At 30.9% G+C, this 16,038-nt stretch overlaps 1 protein-coding gene and 1 pseudogene across 1 annotated transcript in view; one reads left to right on the top strand and one right to left on the bottom strand.

Moving 5' to 3' along the window:
* LOC145291455 (uncharacterized) overlaps positions 1–16,038 on the bottom strand; it is a 556,359-nt gene that overhangs the window by 271,323 nt on the left and 268,998 nt on the right. The gene's annotated exons all lie outside the window — the stretch shown is intronic.
* LOC145291684 (5S ribosomal RNA) lies at positions 1,422–1,538 on the top strand (annotated as a pseudogene).

Raw genomic sequence — 16,038 nt, 5'->3', positions numbered from 1 at the left:
ACACAGACGGCATACGTGTCGGCATATTACAAAAAGATGTTCATTTGTTTTTTGTTTTACACAGGAACCACCACTTATCAAGGCACAAAGGCCACTCGAGGATAAAGGTTAATAGGCACACATTAGTCAATGTGATTATGGCGTAGTAAACATAAGTAGTGGGAATTTTGTAAATTGGATTACTTAGGGGGGACGGTTCATCAAGAACTTGTTTACGTTGGACTTGAAGACAACCAGATTGTCGTCAGCTTGTAAGCAGGCAATCGGAATAGAGTTCCAGAGATGTGCAGTTCTAAAAAAGAAACTTTGTTCATGGAATTCCTATATGGATGTTCCTCTAATATACGGTAACGTCATTTCGCATTCCGTATGTCTTTGCATGTCCACGCTCTGTTACAATATTTTCTCATTGGAATTTCCACACGACGTCTGTTTTTTTTTTGACATACGTAGTTTTTTATGGAGTGTAAAAATTTTAATAGAGTTTTAACAATGACCAGCGTTTTCACAAACAAAACAAAAAATAAATAAAACAAAAAAAAATGATGTTTTCGTTCGGCATCTTCATGTAGTATGCCGACGATAATACCGTCTGTGTTCTGCATATCTAAATACAGAAAAAAAAAACTTGTAAGGTCCATTCAATCGTTTGGTAATTACTTTGATGATTGGTTATACATCGCCTGCTTTATTTCCATTTACACAATTATTGACAACTACGTGCCAAGTATTTTCTGGATGAATTCAGGCAGTATTATATAGACAAGGAAGTCTCTATATACTGGTTAAAAAGAAGATCGCTACACTATAATCAGGAGAGGATTGTAATGGCTGCCCAAGAGGAAGGCTTGATAACCAACGCCTTTAAAAAGATGATTGATCTCAGCAATGACAACAAGTGGAGGTTCCGTCACACAGAAGTAGAAAGCGTGAACCACCTGATAATCAGCTGTAAGGTTTTGCTGAGGAATGGCTACTGTACAATGCAACACGATGGAGTGCGTAAATGTCTTTTTTTAACGGTGGTCACCACTTATCAAGGCCCGGAAGCCACTCAGGGATAAGGGTTATTGCATGTACAGTACGTTAGTGTGGAGATTTGATGAAGTGTTTACTTAAGGGGGCGGTTCAATAGGAATTTGTTTACGTTGAACTTGAAGACATCCAAGTTGTAGTCAGGTGGGAAGCAGGCAGACGGAACAGAGTTCCACAGGCGTGCAGTTCTAAGAAAGAAGCTTTGTTCATGGAATCCACTTTCATGGTCTCCACTGGACGTTCATGGTGTCCACTGGACGAGTTGTAAAAAGTAAAAAGCAGAATATCGAATATAGTAGCAAGTCCTGGGAACATATATTAGAAAGAATATTTGGAAACATGTGATACACTATCCCCTTTAACTATGCAATTCCTACGGCTACATCGCATACGGCATAATCGCGTTGACACACCGGTTCTCGTCAGATCACCGAAGTTAAGCAACGTTGAGCCTGGTTAGTATCAGATGGCTGACCGTTTGGGAATTCTAGGTGCTGTATGTGCTCTCCGCTTAGCTCGGCATTTGTTTCCAGTCGTCCTGTGCTTCACTTGGCACTGGTATCTAACAATGTCGTCTCAGGAGAGGTGTGGTTGGAGATTGCGCACCTCCTACCACAAAAATTTCACGAGCAGGCAACCCTTCGTGAGTATCCTTAGTCTGTCCAAGACTGAAGGAGCCTACTTTTTTCTTCCTACAGCTACCTACCTAAAACAGTGCTATTAAATCTAACATATTGATATCGGGCAAGAAGGAGAAAGTTAGTGTTCCCAATGATGCTGGATCAAACAGAGTTGAGAGAGAAAAGATGAAGAAATACGAAGGTCTTATGTACGATATGAAAAGAAACTGGAATCTTAGGAAGATCTCCAATATTTCAGTAATTTTAGAAGCAATCGGGACCATGAAAAAAAATACCTGGCAAACATACTTTGCGAACCAAGTGCAAAAGAGATACAAACAATTGTACAGACAATTATAATCTTAAAAAATACCCTTTTGATGGAATGTATGAGATAGGAGGTGAATGTCTAGCATCCAGTAGGATGCTTCATCCCTAGCTAGAACAAAATGATCAGAAAATTGAAAAGAAAAAAAATAGATATAAGTGTTTTCTTCCTATTCAAGGCACAAACCAACATATTGTATTTAACACAATTTGATTTCGGCTAACAGTAATCTCTGTCGAAAAATTTTCTTAGATAATACGTTTCACACTTGTTCGTGATATTAAATTATGTTCCTGTTTTACTATATCTGACATTAATATAAAAGGACGCGTTTCTCGGAACTCAGACAATTTTAATAAATCACATAGACGTTTTCTAACTATTGTACACAATTCATTGTAAAATTTTCCTTTGTACGCATCGAAGCCATTTACAAATAAAAAAAATGATGTTAGCGTCTTCTTCATAGGCAATAACCCAGTACAAGCTTACACTCGCTGACAAAGACCTTGTTGCTCTTCTTACACGCGATTTTCCGCTTAAGTATTGCAGGTGTGTGTCTCAATTGTCAAGACAAATAGACACACTATTTGAGGTTTCATCTGCAAAAGTATTTTAATACTTTTGAATTAACCTCTAGCATAGAAGTTACGATGGAGGTTCTTGTTGCATGATTATAATGGTGATACACCAATGTGAAACCACTGGAAATCACCGACCCAACGCTGTGTACCGTGATTACCTTCTCCTTCCTCTTCTCTTCTCTTCTCATGGTCGTGTTTCGCCGTGTCGTTGTCTCTCACACATTGGTGACTGCCGAGGGTGAGCACTGTTTCACAAGTATAAAATATAAAACAACTCAAAACACAAACTCCGACACATTATGCATCGTCGACGCAACGCTGTGTACGTGATTATCTTCTCCTTCGTTTTCCCTTCATGTTCTCGTTCTGTCCGTGTCGTTGTCTCTCACACGTTGGCCGATGCTGAGGGCGAGCACTGTTTTCACAAGTACAAAAAGTAAAACAACTTAAAGCTCAAACATTCTGCAGATGCACGTTGTACTCTGGTTGTGTGTGTGTGATACCATCGACACTCTAAACGCTAATGTCTACATATTAGGTTTTTTTTGGGGGGGGCTCTTTGTCGTCAGTTGACGTCAGTTCAACTCGATCTGCTCCCAGCCATAATCTGGTGTCATCCGTTCTCAACTGTAAACTGCACTCTTCTGTTTCTAACTGTTGCAAAACTCACTGTAAACCCATAAACTAACTCTGAGTATATTTTCAATGCCTGGTCCCGCCACACCTTGATTAACGATGTTATTTCAGATGTCTTCTGTGTGGTTTGGTGAAAAACCTCCCCCATTGCCTTTCTACTGAGCTTCCCTCTAGATAACTTTGTCTTGTTCATCAACAATTTCCTCTTTACGTTTCTGATTTTTTAGATGAAGATTAGTGATCCGTATTATTTGGAATCCTGCGACTACTGTTCTCATCTTGAGTGTTATTTTCACAACGTTTCGGTCGATGTAACCTCCAACCTTCTTCAGGTGTATCTTGTCGAACTCAGGATTGTTTCTTTCAAACCCAGGAATAGGGACTGACCTTCGAACGAACTTTTTTTTTTTTACTTTAGAGAGTAGCATGGTATTCAAGATGAGAACAAGAGTCGGAAGATTCCAAATAATACGAATATTTTCTCTTTTTGTTATAGTGTTTTTTTCTCCTTTTCTTTTCACCTGCTAACATTTCGGGCGCTGTCCATAGTATCATTTAAGTGAAACAGTTTTAAATTGACTTTTTTTGTGGCAGAAATCCGCCATTGATGGAAGAAATGGCTTCTACCAAAGTTTAGTGACGCTAATTATACTCAGTGCTCGCACATGACCTTCGTCCATTTTGTCAGTCGCTTTACAATTGATATTGGCTTTTTACGACGATGATAGTGGTTGAATGTTTAGTTTTTTTCACGGCCATATTCATTTTGTTTTTGGTGTATTATAGAAGAACACCGCGATTAATGAAAAATAATACTTTTACAAAAATAGTAGCCCGCTAATTATTTGTTGCGTTCACACACGTAGGTCATCTAAGTTTATCAAAATTGACGTTCGATTGTTATGTTGATGATAATGGTGAAGTCTTTAAGGCTTGTCAGACCAAAATTTATTTATTTTTCATCTTTTTTAGTAGAACCCCACCATTAATAAAAAAATCACTTTTACAAAAATATTAGTCCCATTAATTATGCGCAGTTGGCACACACGCCATTTATTTACTTTTATGAGTTCTGTCTAGAGATTTTTTTTGCATAGGCATAACCACTTATCAAGACCCAGAGACTACTCGAGGATAAGAGTTAAGAGTGTACAATAGTCAATTGGACAATATAGTAATCGTTAGTAATGGGAATTCGGTAAATTTGTTAACTTAAGTGGAACGGCTCATCAAGAACTTGTTTACGTTGGACTTGAAGACAACCATATTCTAATCAGCTGGAAAACGGAAGACAATTCCACAGGCGTGCAGTTCTAAGAAAGAAGTTTTGTTTATGGAATCTACGTTTAGTTTTAGGCACAGATAAAGAGTGGGTGGAATTATTGATAGTGTTTTCAGCTCGACGAGTGTTTCTTGTGAAAGTTTGGCGAAGGGGGGACTATAGATTGAAGCTCAGTCGAGCACTTGCCATGAAAATAACGATAAAGCAGAGACAAACTCGCAACATCTCTTCTGTGAGATAGAGGTTGCAGGGAAGAGAAAAGGTCATCTCCTACGAGGCTACGGTCTATTTTGAACTCTATCAAGGCAGGCCAAGTCCTTTCTAGCAGCTCCTTCCCAGATGTGGCAGCAGTAATCCATCCTTGAACATATCTGGCTCTTATATAGATAGAGAATTGCATCAACAGTGAGATATCTACTGGATCGATAGAAGGATCCCACTATTTTTCCAGCGGCCTTGGCAACAGATTTGATGTACGTGTTCCATTTCAGGTCAGGAGTAACGGTCAAGCCCAGAAGTTTGTCAAAACATGAGGCCTCACCAAGACGAGATCCATTCATTTCAATTGATGCAAGATGGGGATCAGAACGTTGATGATGTAAAGCTAGAAGCTTGGTCTTAGAAGGATTAAAAGTAACCAGCCACTCCTTTCCCCATTGTACCACGTGCTCAAGATCAGAGGAGGGAGAATCGGAGAGAACTTGATCGTTTACGGCCTTAGATGTGCTACGATAGATGGTAGTATCATCAGCATAAATGTCTACGTCCGGTTATGTTTATGTTTAGGCCAAAATTAGCATTAGAGATCGGTTAGATTTCGCTGGAGTAAATACGAAACAAGCACCAGTGTGAAACGCATCGCGGAATTCTGGACAACGATTAGTGTGTATTTATCAAAATCTAAAAAGTATTAAAAAAAAAACAGTAATTTATTAATTCATACAAATACTCAGTAAAATGAATAAGAACTCGATATTTATCCAGTTTACGACCTAATCTCCAACAACTTCGCGTCGGCATCTTCTTGCGGATTACATAAGCAGTCGGAAGATCCCGAAATGATTAGCTAATCAGCCGTCAGAAGACTAGTTTCAATAAACCTGTAAAATTCATAAAATGAAAAAAAAAAAAAAAAATTAAGCTGAAAATGACTTCCAATACGTCGTGAAATCTTCCCATGTAGCCATGCTAAGAATGGCTTTCTAAATAGAAAACGATTCTTAACATTGGGAAGGTATTCTGAATTAATCACTTGCCAGTCTGCGCTTCGTCATTTTTCGGTTGTTTACTTAACCTAACCAACGCGATGAATAGTAAACTAGATAAGTATGAATATTCATTTTTTTTTATTACAACTCAGTTTTTCTAACATTGGGGGGGGGGGTTACGAGATTATTTATTTATGCGGGGCTTTTATAAGAAAGATCCTTTATTTTTTATAGACGTGTTAACGAATCTGCATAAAATCAAGCGCTTAGCGCTCCGCTTGAGTTTATAATAACCTTTTTGCCACTAAAAACTCAGATTAAATTGACGCATCTTACTTCATATGCGTCTAAGTATCCATAGAAGAGGCTCTGCGCGTCGGTTGTTGGTCATGCTAGTTTGAAACAGTATTTTTTGTGGCACACGCAGAGATAAAGAAATCTTTTAAAGACATCTAAGTATTTCTACGAAAATATCATTTCGTCGATAATGTATGCTGAATGGTCGCATTGGTATTTTATACTTAAATTTCAAATACACTTTTACTTTTATTAATTCCAAATAAAGCATCTTGCCGCTTGGACGTAAGGGATTACTATTTGGGACTATACTTACGGGGGAAAACTATATGGAACGTTAAACAGCGAGATGTATGTTAGTATTATATTTAAAACTCTGCATGTTAGCATAGTCAGAGAGCAGGGAACAGGGAGGGAATTCCAAGATCTGGCAATCCGAGGCGAAAAAACTATTTGAAAAAAAGTTACATATTTATTAAATTAATGTTCTAATAAAATTTGGTATTTTTTTTTGAAATGTCCATTGTCTAGGCATAAATAAATAAATCTCGATATAAAGTTGTAGTATATGTTTGCGTGTCTGTTGGTTGTTTGGTTATTTGATCAGAAAGTTTTTTTTAAATAGATCCCTATATATACATATGCATGCATATATATATATATATATATATATATATATATATATATATATATATATATATATATATGTATAAAAATAAATTTATGTATTAAAAATTTATGATTTGAAAAAAGTTAATCTTCAAATACAGAATTTTTTTATTGTTTGAAAACAACGAATACAAGTAAGTAAATCTAGTCATTAACCACGAATTTTCGATGCTCAGAGGAAAATATTAGGAAATGTTTCTATTGGTTTGCACCTTATTTGCTAAAAGCAATAAACATAGAGAATTAAAGTTATTAAAACATTTTGGATACACAGAATAAGGGAATGGAATATGAGGCAAAAAAAAGGATATTGTACTTTAAATCCAAAATGAATGTTAAATCTGTAAATGGAATTTCCTGGTAGTAAGGAGGTAAAGAGATCCATCGCATCTCGTAGTCCTTCCTAGATATTAGGTCGCAATCACATGCAAACATATTTCCATCGTTTCACCGTTGTTTATATAAAATATCCGGCAAAGATTTTGTTTATAAAACATTAAAAAATTAAATCCAAGTGGTCAATCAAGTAGTGAATATACAAATAAAAAATATACATCTATCTATATATCCATAAAAGTGGAAATGTCTGTCTGTCTGTCTGTCTGTGTACATTTCCCTACCAAATAACTCTATCAATTTTCGGTCCACAGACTCAAAATTTGATATACGGAGTATTGCCATTTGGGAAAATCTTTTTAATCGGTTTTCGGCCAGAAATTTTACTGTTAAGGGGTCACAGTTCAACGATTCAACCTTTGCCAACTCTACCAAACTCCTCCGCCAATTTTGGGTCTAAACACTTGAATTTTATATATAGGTTACTTGGACATTGATCTAACTTTATAATTTGATTTGAGCCCAAAACCGTAAATTTTAAGGAGTCAAAATTGGTGTCAAAGTTGCAAAAAATTTGATGTCTGCGATCTTTCATAAATAACTCAGCGAATTTTTGGTCTAAAGATTTGAAATTTTACATAAATGGTATTCATACATAGGGAAAGCTGTTTAATCATTTATTGCTGAAAATTTGGCTTCCAAAGGAATGAAAGTTCAAAAGATTTGACCTTTGCTGTCTCTAGCAAACTATTAAGCCAATTTTAGGTCTGAACATTTGACATTTTTCATAAACGGTATTTAGACTTTCAGCAAGCTTTTTAATCAGCTTTTGGTCGAAAATGTGGCTGCAAAGAGGTCAAAGTTTACAGAGTTGACATTTGCAGACTCTACCAAACTTCTCCGCTAATTTTGGATCTAAACACTTAAAATTTTAGATTTAGGCTTCTTGGACATGGTCAAATATTTGAATTTAATTTGAGCCCAAAACAATAAATGTAAAGGGGTACAAAATTAGGGTAAAAGTTAAAAAATATTTGACGTCTTCGGACCTCTACCAACTTTTCTAAATGGTAGTTAAGAAAGCCTATTATATTGAAAGACATTACCGTACATATTTACACTTTTTAATATATACATATACACATAAAGTTATGAACGGTACATAGGGTCCGAGTAAAGCCGGACGTAACTGCTAGTATATCTATAAAAGTAAAAGTGTCTGTCTGTGTGTGTCTGCATACATTTCCCTACCAAAAGCCTTTGTCAATTTTCGGTCTAGAGACTCGAGATTTGACACAAGGAGTCTTGAGATTTGGGGAAATCTTCTTAATCGCTTTTCGGCCAGAAATTTGGCTGTCAAGAGGTCAAAATTATACGATTCGACCCTTGAAAACTCTACCAAACTCCTCCGCCAATTTTGGGTCTAAACACTTTAAAATTAGATGTAGGTTACTTGGACATGGATCTAACTTTATAATTTTATTTGAGCTCAAAATGATAAATGATAAGGGGCCAAAATTGGGGTCAAATAAAAAAAAATGACCTCTGCGATCTCTACAAAATTACTCAGCCAATTTCTGGTCTGAACATTTGAAATTTTACATAAAAGGTATTCACAGATAAGCCAAGTTTTTAAACGGTTTGGGTCGAAAATTGGAGTTTCCAAGGGGTCAAAGTTCAAAAGATTTGACCTTTGAGGTATTTAGCAAACTACTCAGCTAATTTTGGGTCTAAACATTTGAAATATATACGTAGCTGGTATTCAGACATGCGGCAAGCATTTTAATCAGTTTGGGGGCAAAAGGAGGTAAAAATTATAGAGTTGGCCTTTGCAGATTCTACCAAACTCCTCCGTCAATCTTTGAAATTTTAGATGTAGGTAACTTGGGCATGAGTCAAACATTTTATTTTGATTTGAAATAAAAACAATGGATGTTAAGGGGTAAAAATTGGGGTCAAAGTTAAAATTATTTTTACCTCTGTGGTCTCTACCAACTTACTCAGACAATTTTTGGTCTAAAGATTTGTAATTTTACATAAAAGGGTATTCACACATGGGGCAAGTTATGAACAGTACAAAAGGCCCGAGCAAAGCCGGGCAGAAGTAAATAATCTTGGTGCTGAGAGTAATAGTAAATTAATAGCAAATAATTTTGGGTTTGAGATTAATAGTGAATTAAGAGTAAATAAGTTTGGAGTTTAGAGTAATAGTAAATAAATAGCAATAAATTTTGGGTTTGAGATTAATAATGAATAGTGAAATAAGTTTGGAGCCGAGAACAATATTAAATTAGGAGCAACTAATTTTTGGTTTGCGATCAATAGTGAATTAATAGTAAATAAGTTTGGAGTTGAGAACAGTAGTAAATTAATAGCAAATAATTTTGAGTTTGAAATTAATACTGAATTAAGAGTAAATAAGTTTGGAGTTGAGAACAGTAGTAAATTAATAGCAAGTAATTTTGAGTTTGAGATTAATACTGAATTAAGAGTAAATAAGTTTGGAGTTGAGAACAGTAGTAAATTAATAGCAAATAATTTTGAGTTTGAGATTAATACTGAATTAAGAGTAAATAAGTTTGGAGTTGAGAACAGTAGTAAATTAATAGCAAATAATTTGTAGTTTGAAATTAATACTGAATTAAGAGGAAATAAGTTTGGAGTTGAGAACAGTAGTAAATTAATAGCAAATAATTTTGAGTTTGAGATTAATACTGAATTAATAGTAAATAAGTTTGGAGTTGAGAACAGTAGTAAATTAATAGCAAATAATTTTGAGTTTGAGATTAATACTGAATTAAGAGTAAATAAGTTTGGAGTTGAGAACAGTAGTAAATTAATAGCAAATAATTTTGAGTTTACGATTAATACTGAATTAAGAGTAAATAAGTTTGGAGTTGAGAACAGTAGTAAATTAATAGCAAATAATTTTGAGTTTGAGATTAATACTGAATTAATAGTAAATAAGTTTGGAGTTGAGAACAGTAGTAAATTAATAGCAAATAATTTTGAGTTTGAGATTAATACTGAATTAAGAGTAAATAAGTTTGGAGTTGAGAACAGTAGTAAATTAATAGCAAATAATTTTGAGTTTAAGATTAATACTGAATTAAGAGTAAATAAGTTTGGAGTTGAGAACAGTAGTAAATTAATAGCAAATAATTTTGAGTTTGAGATTAATACTGAATTAATAGTAAATAAGTTTGGAGTTGAGAACAGTAGTAAATTAATAGACAAATAATTTTGAGTTTGAGATTAATACTGAATTAAGAGTAAATAAGTTTGGAGTTGAGAACAGTAGTAAATTAATAGCAAATAATTTTGAGTTTGAGATTAATACTGAATTAAGAGTAAATAAGTTTGGAGTTGAGAACAGTAGTAAATTAATAGCAAATAATTTTGAGTTTACGATTAATACTGAATTAAGAGTAAATAAGTTTGGAGTTGAGAACAGTAGTAAATTAATAGCAAATAATTTTGAGTTTGAGATTAATACTGAATTAATAGTAAATAAGTTTGGAGTTGAGAACAGTAGTAAATTAATAGCAAATAATTTTGAGTTTGAGATTAATACTGAATTAAGAGTAAATAAGTTTGGAGTTGAGAACAGTAGTAAATTAATAGCAAATAATTTTGAGTTTGAGATTAATACTGAATTAATAGTAAATAAGTTTGGAGTTGAGAACAGTAGTAAATTAATAGCAAATAATTTTGAGTTTACGATTAATACTGAATTAATAGTAAATAAGTTTGGAGTTGAGAACAGTAGTAAATTAATAGCAAATAATTTTGAGTTTGAGATTAATACTGAATTAATAGTAAATAAGTTTGGAGTTGAGAACAGTAGTAAATTAATAGCAAATAATTTTCAGTTTGAGATTAATACTGAATTAAGAGTAAATAAGTTTGGAGTTGAGAACAGTAGTAAATTAATAGCAAATAATTTTGAGTTTGAGATTAATACTGAATTAATAGTAAATAAGTTTGGAGTTGAGAACAGTAGTAAATTAATAGCAAATAATTTTGAGTTTGAGATTAATACTGAATTAATAGTAAATAAGTTTGGAGTTGAGAACAGTAGTAAATTAATAGCAAATAATTTTGAGTTTACGATTAATACTGACTTAAGAGTAAATAAGTTTGGAGTTGAGAACAGTAGTAAATTAATAGCAAATAATTTTGAGTTTGAGATTAATACTGAATTAAGAGGAAATAAGTTTGGAGTTGAGAACAGTAGTAAATTAATAGCAAATAATTTTGAGTTTGAGATTAATACTGAATTAAGAGTAAATAAGTTTGGAGTTGAGAACAGTAGTAAATTAATAGCAAATAATTTTGAGTTTGAGATTAATACTGAATTAATAGTAAATAAGTTTGGAGTTGAGAACAGTAGTAAATTAATAGCAAATAATTTTGAGTTTGAGATTAATACTGAATTAATAGTAAATAAGTTTGGAGTTGAGAACAGTAGTAAATTAATAGCAAATAATTTTGAGTTTACGATTAATACTGAATTAAGAGTAAATAAGTTTGGAGTTGAGAACAGTAGTAAATTAATAGCAAATAATTTTGAGTTTGAGATTAATACTGAATTAATAGTAAATAAGTTTGAGTTGAGAACAGTAGTAAATTAATAGCAAATAATTTTAAGTTTGAGATTAATACTGAATTAAGAGTAAATAAGTTTGGAGTTGAGAACAGTAGTAAATTAATAGCAAATAATTTTGAGTTTGAGATTAATACTGAATTAAGAGTAAATAAGTTTGGAGTTGAGAACAGTAGTAAATTACTAGCAAATAATTTTGAGTTTAAGATTAATACTGAATTAAGAGTAAATAAGTTTGGAGTTGAGAACAGTAGTAAATTAATAGATAATAATTTTGAGTTTGAGATTAATACTGAATTAAGAGTAAATAAGTTTGGAGTTGAGAACAGTAGTAAATTAATAGCAAATAATTTTGAGTTTGAGATTAATACTGAATTAAGAGTAAATAAGTTTGGAGTTGAGAACAATAGTAAATCAATAGCAAGTAATTTTGAGTTTGAGATTAATACTGAATTAAGAGTAAATAAGTTTGGAGTTGAGAACAGTAGTAAATTAATAGCAAATAATTTTGAGTTTGAGATTAATACTGAATTAAGAGTAAATAAGTTTGGAGTTGAGAACAGTAGTAAATTAATAGCAAGTAATTTTGAGTTTGAGATTAATACTGAATTAAGAGTAAATAAGTTTGGAGTTGAGAACAGTAGTAAATTAATAGCAAATAATTTTGAGTTTGAGATTAATACTGAATTAAGAGTAAATAAGTTTGGAGTTGAGAACAGTAGTAAATTAATAGCAAATAATTTGTAGTTGTAAATTAATACTGAATTAAGAGGAAATAAGTTTGGAGTTGAGAACAGTAGTAAATTAATAGCAAATAATTTTGAGTTTGAGATGAATACTGAATTAAGAGTAAATAAGTTTGGAGTTGAGAACAGTAGTAAATTACTAGCAAATAATTTTGAGTTTGAGATTAATACTGAATTAATAGTAAATAAGTTTGGAGTTGAGAACAGTAGTAAATTAATAGCAAATAATTTTGAGTTTGAGATTAATACTGAATTAAGAGTAAATAAGTTTGGAGTTGAGAACAGTAGTAAATTAATAGCAAATAATTTTGAGTTTACGATTAATACTGAATTAAGAGTAAATAAGTTTGGAGTTGAGAACAGTAGTAAATTAATAGCAAATAATTTTGAGTTTAAGATTAATACTGAATTAATAGTAAATAAGTTTGGAGTTGAGAACAGTAGTAAATTAATAGCAAATAATTTTGAGTTTGAGATTAATACTGAATTAAGAGTAAATAAGTTTGGAGTTGAGAACAGTAGTAAATTAATAGCAAATAATTTTGAGTTTAAGATTAATACTGAATTAATAGTAAATAAGTTTGGAGTTGAGAACAGTAGTAAATTAATAGACAAATCATTTTGAGTTTGAGATTAATACTGAATTAAGAGTAAATAAGTTTGGAGTTGAGAACAGTAGTAAATTAATAGCAAATAATTTTGAGTTTAAGATTAATACTGAATTAATAGTAAATAAGTTTGGAGTTGAGAACAGTAGTAAATTAATAGCAAATAATTTTGAGTTTGAGATTAATACTGAATTAATAGTAAATAAGTTTGGAGTTGAGAACAGTAGTAAATTAATAGACAAATAATCTTGAGTTTGAGATTAATACTGAATTAAGAGTAAATAAGTTTGGAGTTGAGAATAGTAGTAAATTAATAGCAAATAATTTTGAGTTTGAGATTAATACTGAATTAAGAGTAAATAAGTTTGGAGTTGAGAACAGTAGTAAATTAATAGCAAATAATTTTGAGTTTAAGATTAATACTGAATTAATAGTAAATAAGTTTGGAGTTGAGAACAGTAGTAAATTAATAGACAAATAATTTTGAGTTTGAGATTAATACTGAATTAATAGTAAATAAGTTTGGAGTTGAGAACAGTAGTAAATTAATAGCAAATAATTTTGAGTTTGAGATTAATACTGAATTAAGAGTAAATAAGTTTGGAGTTGAGAACAGTAGTAAATTAATAGCAAATAATTTTGAGTTTAAGATTAATACTGAATCAATAGTAAATAAGTTTGGAGTTGAGAACAGTAGTAAATTAATAGCAAATAATTTTGAGTTTGAGATTAATACTGAATTAAGAGTAAATAAGTTTGGAGTTGAGAACAGTAGTAAATTAATAGCAAATAATTTTGAGTTTACGATTAATACTGAATTAAGAGTAAATAAGTTTGGAGTTGAGAACAGTAGTAAATTAATAGCAAATAATTTTGAGTTTGAGATTAATACTGAATTAATAGTAAATAAGTTTGGAGTTGAGAACAGTAGTAAATTAATAGCAAATAATTTTGAGTTTGAGATTAATACTGAATTAAGGGTAAATAAGTTTGGAGTTGAGAACAGTAGTAAATTAATAGCAAATAATTTTGAGTTTGAGATTAATACTGAATTAATAGTAAATAAGTTTGGAGTTGAGAACAGTAGTAAATTAATAGCAAATAATTTTGAGTTTGAGATTAATACTGAATTAATAGTAAATAAGTTTGGAGTTGAGAACAGTAGTAAATTAATAGCAAATAATTTTGAGTTTACGATTAATACTGAATTAAGAGTAAATAAGTTTGGAGTTGAGAACAGTAGTAAATTAATAGCAAATAATTTTGAGTTTGAGATTAATACTGAATTAATAGTAAATAAGTTTGGAGTTGAGAACAGTAGTAAATTAATAGCAAATAATTTTGAGTTTGAGATTAATACTGAATTAAGAGTAAATAAGTTTGGAGTTGAGAACAGTAGTAAATTAATAGCAAATAATTTTGAGTTTGAGATTAATACTGAATTAAGAGTAAATAAGTTTGGAGTTGAGAACAGTAGTAAATTAATAGCAAATAATTTGTAGTTGTAAATTAATACTGAATTAAGAGGAAATAAGTTTGGAGTTGAGAACAGTAGTAAATTAATAGCAAATAATTTTGAGTTTGAGATTAATACTGAATTAAGAGTAAATAAGTTTGGAGTTGAGAACAGTAGTAAATTAATAGCAAATAATTTTGAGTTTGAGATTAATACTGAATTAATAGTAAATAAGTTTGGAGTTGAGAACAGTAGTAAATTAATAGCAAATAATTTTGAGTTTGAGATTAATACTGAATTAAGAGTAAATAAGTTTGGAGTTGAGAACAGTAGTAAATTAATAGCAAATAATTTTGAGTTTACGATTAATACTGAATTAAGAGTAAATAAGTTTGGAGTTGAGAACAGTAGTAAATTAATAGCAAATAATTTTGAGTTTAAGATTAATACTGAATTAATAGTAAATAAGTTTGGAGTTGAGAACAGTAGTAAATTAATAGCAAATAATTTTGAGTTTGAGATTAATACTGAATTAAGAGTAAATAAGTTTGGAGTTGAGAACAGTAGTAAATTAATAGCAAATAATTTTGAGTTTAAGATTAATACTGAATTAATAGTAAATAAGTTTGGAGTTGAGAACAGTAGTAAATTAATAGACAAATAATTTTGAGTTTGAGATTAATACTGAATTAATAGTAAATAAGTTTGGAGTTGAGAACAGTAGTAAATTAATAGCAAATAATTTTGAGTTTAAGATTAATACTGAATTAATAGTAAATAAGTTTGGAGTTGAGAACAGTAGTAAATTAATAGCAAATAATTTTGAGTTTGAGATTAATACTGAATTAATAGTAAATAAGTTTGGAGTTGAGAACAGTAGTAAATTAATAGACAAATAATCTTGAGTTTGAGATTAATACTGAATTAAGAGTAAATAAGTTTGGAGTTGAGAACAGTAGTAAATTAATAGCAAATAATTTTGAGTTTGAGATTAATACTGAATTAAGAGTAAATAAGTTTGGAGTTGAGAACAGTAGTAAATTAATAGCAAATAATTTTGAGTTTAAGATTAATACTGAATTAATAGTAAATAAGTTTGGAGTTGAGAACAGTAGTAAATTAATAGACAAATAATTTTGAGTTTGAGATTAATACTGAATTAATAGTAAATAAGTTTGGAGTTGAGAACAGTAGTAAATTAATAGCAAATAATTTTGAGTTTAAGATTAATACTGAATTAATAGTAAATAAGTTTGGAGTTGAGAACAGTAGTAAATTAATAGCAAATAATTTTGAGTTTGAGATTAATACTGAATTAATAGTAAATAAGTTTGAGTTGAGAACAGTAGTAAATTAATAGACAAATAATCTTGAGTTTAAGATTAATACTGAATTAAGAGTAAATAAGTTTGGAGTTGAGAACAGTAGTAAATTAATAGCAAATAATTTTGAGTTTGAGATTAATACTGAATTAAGAGTAAATAAGTTTGGAGTTGAGAACAGTAGTAAATTAATAGCAAATAATTTTGAGTTTAAGATTAATACTGAATTAATAGTAAATAAGTTTGGAGTTGAGAACAGTAGTAAATTAATAGCAAATAATTTTGAGTTTGAGATTAATACTGAA

This window comes from Euprymna scolopes, chromosome 12 (assembly GCF_053919585.1).
Source record: "Euprymna scolopes isolate OS-2025 chromosome 12, ASM5391958v1, whole genome shotgun sequence".
NCBI classification, from domain to species: Eukaryota; Metazoa; Mollusca; class Cephalopoda; order Sepiida; family Sepiolidae; genus Euprymna; species Euprymna scolopes.
Note: the sequence above shows the minus strand (reverse complement) of the source record. Positions and strands in the feature narration are given on the sequence as shown.